Source organism: Strongylocentrotus purpuratus, unplaced genomic scaffold (assembly GCF_000002235.5).
Source record: "Strongylocentrotus purpuratus isolate Spur 01 unplaced genomic scaffold, Spur_5.0 spur5_scaffold_20, whole genome shotgun sequence".
Lineage (NCBI taxonomy): Eukaryota > Metazoa > Echinodermata > Echinoidea > Camarodonta > Strongylocentrotidae > Strongylocentrotus > Strongylocentrotus purpuratus.
The window spans coordinates 32,493,989-32,501,689 of NW_022145606.1; the positions used below are offsets into that span (position 1 = coordinate 32,493,989).

At 37.2% G+C, this 7,701-nt stretch overlaps 1 long non-coding RNA gene across 1 annotated transcript; it reads left to right on the forward strand.

The window, feature by feature from the left end:
• Positions 1–5,863: 5,863 nt before the first annotated feature.
• On the forward strand, positions 5,864–7,167 carry LOC115927111. The gene is made up of 3 exons (XR_004065418.1): positions 5,864–5,946; positions 6,378–6,521; positions 7,015–7,167. It is a non-coding gene; the product is annotated as an uncharacterized LOC115927111 (long non-coding RNA).
• The last annotated feature ends 534 nt before the right edge of the window (positions 7,168–7,701 follow it).

The following is a 7,701-nucleotide window of genomic DNA, read 5'->3' on the forward strand; positions in this document are numbered from 1 at the left end:
ACCCGCCAGAGTATGCGCGAGTAGCAGAATAAAAGGAGGAGAGAAGGAAGGAGAAACGCGATGCTGTAGATGTAAATTTGTTGGATGAATTCCAAAGGAGTGGTCAGAGAGCAAACCTGGTAGTAAGATGGTATGTGGAGAAGGAACGACACTGTGTAGAAAGAAAGAAAAAAAATGGGAAGAAAACTTGTATTACCTTCAGTGCAGAGACAAACAATTAAAACAAGATCGCAACTCAGTTTTCCCGAAAAATTATCTCAAGGGCCATTTTTAGTTTCCCTAATGTACATCCAATAGAAACCATGTTCGGATTACACTAATACCTCACTGCCATGTTTAGACATTTTAATAAGTGATGTAAAAGGCTATTATGAAATTGCGTAGAGTTGATTTTTCGAAAATTCGACAAAGTGCATGCAGACACTGCATGGGCTTTATGTCTTTAATAAAAGACTTTGATATATACACGAGAACTACTTGTAAAGATAAGGAATTGACGAGCCCCTTTATTTTAATGTTAAAGCCATACTGTATTAGCCATGAAGGGATAATTAAAACTGGGAAGTCTTAGTGCTTTTTTGGAATAATTTACCATAAATCATTTTTTCGTGAATAATTTTCAATTTTATTCAGTAAGGGATTAATACCAAAAAGTCTGAAAAAGCTTTTAGTCTGTGTTTAATTGTCGTAAGTATCGGCAGAATAAAAGAGCGCAATACGCGTTGCAGCTCTATTAGCAGCTTCAGCCATGGTTTTAGTTTCTCTTAGTATAGGCTTATAATATAAGCCTATACTAAGATGATATAATATAAGCCTAGCTGTACTAAGAGAAAAAAAATCCTACTAACAAAAAATAAAATAGCCGGGGCTATGTATACTAGGTCTTAAGATCACCTTCTAAGACACAAGAATGTAATTATACATAAAACGCACTCACGCACAAACACACTACTTCATGATTATCTCTATACCTTTCCTTGTTTTTGATTGTATTCTAATAGATGATTTTTGTATGAACCTAGGTTTTTTAATAATCCAAATTTAAAGTTTTAAGTGTATTTTCCCAGCGTTTTTCGAAAAGCAGAATTTTGAACAAAATAATTAATTTCCTGAGTAATTCATTGTACATATAAATATAAATATGAATTCTTTAACAAAGACCACTCTAAATTTGAATCATAAGCATTATTTATCGCCAAAAAATATAATGCGAAAGGAAATGCAAGAATATCAAAGTCCCCCATCGGTCTATCTGTCGTTTTAACCGCTTTCACGTGATGCATTATGTGAAGGAGGATTTAATCAGAACTTTTGGTGGGGGTGGAGGAAATTTGAATAGCTTAAAAGAGGTAATTTTTTGCGCTGATTCCAAATATGTCAGTTTAATTGACCCTTCTCACGACGTTCATGGAGGCAACCTTTGTCCAAAACTGTTCGTAAATGTTTTAAGCAAAAGATAGTCATGTTTTGTGGAAAACATAACTTGGAGCCAAAGAGCGGGCGTTACACCGTAAAAAAGGCGTGAATTATGTACTGACACCAATCGGGAGATACGTACGGAACCAACTGAGGCCGATGGCGGAACCAATGCGGAACTTGTTCCACCGGTTGATCGATTGCAGTGGATTGAGTATCGCATCGTATCGTGTGAGGGTCAGGAGAATGAGCGTGCTACATGAAACTTGGTACGCCACCTGTTTGAAACGTAACGGAATTCATAATGAGGTTAAAGACAAACTTGAGTTTTTTTCCATGTGTCAAACGATTTTGGTAGAAAATTTATAGGGGGCTGAGTATAGCATAGCAAGATAAGGAAATCAGGGGCACCACAAAAGTAAAATTATGCTTAATTAACATAGGTCACTATTTGCAAATGAGAGTTATCGTTTATAATTATTGAAGATGATTTCAAGCAAGTTTATGTGAGGTTGTTTTTATTTTACTGGTTTAAACATTTACTTATAGCCATCTTTTTCTCGACATTCCATGCTTATATCAGCAGGCACGTAGCCAGAGTTTGATGTTGTTGTTGTTGTTTTTTTTTTTTTTTTTTTTTTTTTTTGGGGGGGGGGGGGGCACATACATGTAATCGATCGAGGTCCAAAAAAAGGTCTAAAAAAGTTCAACCGATCTTGGAAATTTGTTTGGGGGGGGCACCCCCCCCCCCCCGTGGCTACGTGCCTGTTTATCAGAGCTTAAGATTAGCTTTAAGTTCAATTAGAGACGAGTAATGAATTGTATACTTTCTCATCCTTTCTTATGCTTTCTCGTCCTTCGAGTCTGGTGCGCGCATCTAAGACAATTCAACGATGGGTCCGTACGCGCACGCCAGGAAAGGGAGGTGTGCAGTCTAATAAGCTTTAGTACGCGTTACCGTGCAAAACATATTGTTATTTTGCACGCTAATGTGCATGTAACGAATACACCCTTTCACGGTTACAAGAATGCGCATGCGCTGACATTGGCTTAATTTTAAATACACCCTTACACGGTTAAGGCGGCCATTTTATTTGCGCATAAACATTGCGTCATCAATGTTTTCAGATGCGCATATATTGTTGCGTCACTGCCTGCGATGTGCGCTCATATCATGTTTACATGGGCGCCATTTTTAATTACGGGTATATGAACAAAGTTGTTTACCGGCACGCGTTATTTTTTTCTGCGGCACAGATTGGGGTTAGGTGCGTGTTGAGCCTATGGGAAAGTTTAGGGTTAGGGTTAGGGTAAGGGTTAAATTAATACCTCTTTAAAAAAAAAAAAAACCAATCTGTGCCGCAGATTAAAAAATGACGCTACCCGTAAATCCACAAGTTGAAAACTTTTGGCTCTAAACGCGCATAAGGTCCGTGTGTGTGTGTGTGCCACGGAACAGACCTAACAATTAGCATACCACACACAACACAGGCCGCGTGGCCACATACGCGCATAAGGTCCGTGTATGTGTGTGTGTTCCCACGGAACAGACCTAACAACTAGCATATCACACACAACACAGGGCGCGTAGCCACAAACCGGGTGACCTTCGTAACAATTTTGCTATTATACGAAAACTTTGAAGAAAAAATGATCACTGGATATTTAACCGATACCATAGATCTTATATGAGTGGACGGGGAGCGTCTTATTTTTTCGTACCACGGCGAGCCCGGATTCCTGTTTTATCATGAATATTCATTACGCAGGGTCGGGGAAAGTCTCGATTCTCTTAAATATTCATATCGAGGTGGGAACTGTATGTTGAGGTCGCAGATTCATGCACGACGCGCGCTATACTCGCACACAGTGAGAAGATTTAGTTCATGGAGAATGCAAATGGGTGAGTAATTGATTGACATATCAGTAGATTAAGAGAATTTAGTCACTAATTTGAAAAAGTTGTAATTCGTGATCTACTGTAATTTCTCTACATTTTGAGACTGTTCTCAACAGATTTTTGGGGAAAAGGCTAGGAAAATATTTCTCTTGAAATTGCACTTTGATTTTCATCGTCGTGAAGTAGGCCGACTGCGATTTGCCGTCATGTCACCCTTTAGAGCCCCGGGGTTTCGGCAGGCCCACCCCGGGGAATTTCGGTGCTCAGCTGCATCAAGATAAAACTTTTTAATCAGGTTTTATTCCAAATTTGCTCGTCATCGTGAATCTAATTCACCAATCATCTATTGAATTTAAATCTAGATTTAACGTTACACCTTATAATAATCTATGAAGTATGATTTCTTTATTAATCCAAGAGGGTTAATTCTTGTTTATAAATCATATCATTAGTAGATGTGGACTCTGTTGGCTGTACGTCTAGGTGCCATCCGTTCGCTCAGTTGCATCATTGGTGCGTGTTAACTTTTAGACCAAAATTGTTTGTGACCATGGATAATCAAACAGCTCCAAACAATATTTCATTCAGACGTAGACCTGGAACTTATTAATAAAAATATTCAAAAACAAACAAACTAGTACTAGGATTCATTTTTTTAATGTTCAGATGTTGTGTGTGTCCATTGTGCTTGTCAAGTTGTCACAACTTTTCTAGAAAAATCTAGATCTAGATCCAGAGCTATTAAAGATATTTTTTCTTCTCTAAAGTGTGCAGTTCATTTGATAAATCTATTTTTCGGGACGTTGTATAAGAGAAGACCCCTAGGGTAGTTGACAATTATGTTTACTTATACGCAGAGGCGGCGGAGCAACTTCCAAAGTGGGGGGGGGGGGCACCAACAAAAAGGGCACTTTCTTGAAAAAAAGGGCACCTTCAGAGGGAAAATATACAATTTTGTTGACATTGGTATATACCCCTATTTTGTGATTACATTATCAGGGATGATTTCAATATTTGTTTCTCTTCATACAGCATATAAGATATTGCTTAAGTATCATACTTTGCAGTTGGGTGTGATGGTCTAAAAAATCATTTTCGAGCGAGGAAACATTTTAAGATTTGTGAGGTCGCAGTGCGAAAAGTTACATCTTATAAAGCGGAAAACCCAATCCTAATGGGGTTATAAGCACAATCTCATAACGGAAGACTCAATAGATCTGTGATAAGTTACATAATTATAACATCTATAACTATTGGCAAGCGTAGCGAGCGAGCTTTGGGAAATTGCTTTTAGTCGCTTAAAATTAGGGACACGTTTAATGATGAGAGGAAAAGGGGACACTTATCGGAAGGGTTAAGACACTTATCAGAAAAGAAAAGGAGCACGTGTCAAATTATCAGAGGTGAAAATGGGGCACTTTTTACACCTAAACAAAGAGACATGCACCAGGGATGATAAGGACATGGGCATTTGTTGACGGAAAAGAGGCACCCATCAGATTTTGATAGGGGGCATTTATAAGCAGTGAAAAGGGGCATTTATGAAAAAGGGATAGGTTCTTTATAGGAAAGGAAATTGGGTACATATCATTGTTAAAAGTGTAATGAGAAGGGGAAGTGGCTCTTATTAAAAAGAAAAACTGGCACATGTTAAAATAAACGGGGCACTTATCAAAGACGAAAAGTGGTACGGTAATTATGATCAGGGGTAAGGGTGCTTATAAGGAAAAAAGGCATTATATAGGAAGGAAAAGGAGGACGTGTCAAAATAAAAGGGGCATTTATAAGAGATGAAAAGAGTACTGACTAGGAGGGGAAGGGGTGCTTGTCAAAGTAAAACAAGTATCTCTCAGAAGTGAATAGGGTCATTTACAAGAGATGAAAAGGGGCACTTAAGAGAATGAAAAGGAACTATTTTCATAGATGAAAAGGGGCATTTATGAGAAGGGAAAGGGCCTATTTTTAAATGGGGGCACTTATAAGAAAAAGGGGCACTTATTAAAAATGAAAGGGGGCACATGTGAAGATATAAGGTGCGCTTATCCAAGTTAAAAGGGGTAGTTATTAAAAGGGGAAGGGGCAATTTAAAAACTTAATAGGGGCACTTGTCAGAGTAAAAGGGGCACTTGTCAAAGTAAAAGGGGCATTTTCCTATGTAAAAAGGGGCACTTTTCCTATGCAAAAAGGGGCACTTTTAGGGTACTTGACAAAATGGGAGGGCACTGTGCCCCCCCCCCCTCGGAGCGCCGCCTCTGCTTATATGGTATGTAGTCCACCTCTTCTTTTTATAATAAACTAATTCTACTTACTACTTCGTGTTCATAGGCCATAGAAACCACTGTTTGATGCACAAATCAAGTCTTCCATTTAGTTTTACTTTGTACCGTGGTTCATTAAATAGGAATGTTCATTTCCACACCATATTATAATTAAGGCCAACCATGACATAAAAATATCTATTAATTTGTATTATGCTAGATCTATTTTATTTTGTTAAGAAGAAAGGGATGCCTCGATTGTCGTATTGATTTTTTTCTTCTTTTTGGTCAAAAGATTGAAACTGAAGAGCTGGAAGGAGGACATTACAACATCTCTTATATTTGCAAGATGAAGCAGAAAGTCCCATGCAGGTACAGTTATCAGGTTATTTAGCACACACATATTAAACGACCACCTATTAATTCACTCAAAAGGAAATGGAACTAAGTTGACATTGCAAGCATATATAGTGGAGGGTATATTTTATTCTAGTTCTGCACCTTGTTATACAAATATTGATGTCTTTTCTTTGTTTACAAAGGAAAATTTGTCCTTATTTACAGGAGGTCCTACGTTTAGAAGAGCCATATCAAATGCACATCGTAAGCACTACATGTAGGGTATACACAAGACCCCTCATTACTTTTTTTGTAAGGGGTCCTTTCACTTCTTGAGCAATGAAGATGAAGAAGAACACAAAATAAGATTGATAAAAGTCTGTTTATAGGATTTATTATGGTTGATATGTATCCATCAGTATCAGTTTTTAATTGAAGTACCTACTTTGTTTTCTCTCATGTAGGATGATGCCTCTCTACAGTGGATGATGAAGGCATTCTGGTTTGCAAACTCAGGAGAGGAACAAAGAACAGATGTTGACGGGATCATATCTAGAGATGCGGGCCTACTACACTTCATACGAGCAAGTGTGCTAATATACATGAAGGTACCCCCAATAAATTTTTGTGGAACAAATGTCATGGAGAAAATTATAGATCTGAAACAGATATTTTTCATTGTCAGTCGACTTGTAAAAGAATAATCGACTTAATATCACAATTGTAATTTAGATTAAAAATTAAATGTCAATATAGATGAAATATAAATCTACATTACGTATGTTTCAGTAGCATTATTACATTCTCTTGTCAAAGTTGTTTGGTCATTTTATGTCCCATACTTAACCGAGTATTATTCAATTACCGGTATGAGCACGAGTTGTATTACATTGTATTACTTATTTCATACCTTGTCTGATCCGAGCTCCAGCAGGCCTACCGTCTTAATGGGATCATCAGTAATAATCTAAGATAGTTTAGGTTTGCCCATTAGAACCCTAAGTGAATTTCAGTCCTTCCTTTTTCTGAGCAGGTATCAGAATGTATGTTATTAGTCATTGTTGATTTTTTTAATATCTTATTTCATTTTCCATTCAACAGACTTGGGTTATATTTTTTTCTGAAAACTAGGCTACAACTTTAGTGATGAATGCAGAAGATATCTACATGAGACTACGTCTTAAAGATGCCACCCTCATATAATGAAAGAGGACAATAGAGATGGGTTTAAACTGGAATATTTACATGATATTTATTTGTTATTTGTATTATATGTTTGTAGAATACTACATTCAATAAAGCTAATGAAGTTTATCATCTTGTCGACTTTCAAATAATGAAAGATAACTAATCCTCAACGTAAAAACATTAAAATTCTAACAATGTCAACTACCATCTTATAGGATGAAACTGAGGACTGGGCAGAAAGATTCTCCTTCAAATTTGAGTGATAAAGGTCTATCAGTCTATATTAAAGATTGAATTAATCAATGATATTTTGATTATAATTATACATGTTAAAATTCATCTACCTCTATGGACTTCTGTATGGGAAGTTTTGTAGATTATGAAACTATTGCTACTTCAAGTATTGTATGTAAGAAGGTTTGAAAGACAACATTCTAAATGCATTCAATATAGAAGCTGCTATTCCTCATTGCCTTTCGTATCCAAACTGGTAGCTTTAATAGAATCATGTTTCAATGCTTCCCAACTTAAGGGAACAGGGAGTGGGGGGGGGGGGGGAGGGGGCTTGCTATCCTCTTCCAGGTGCTGTTACTACATGGT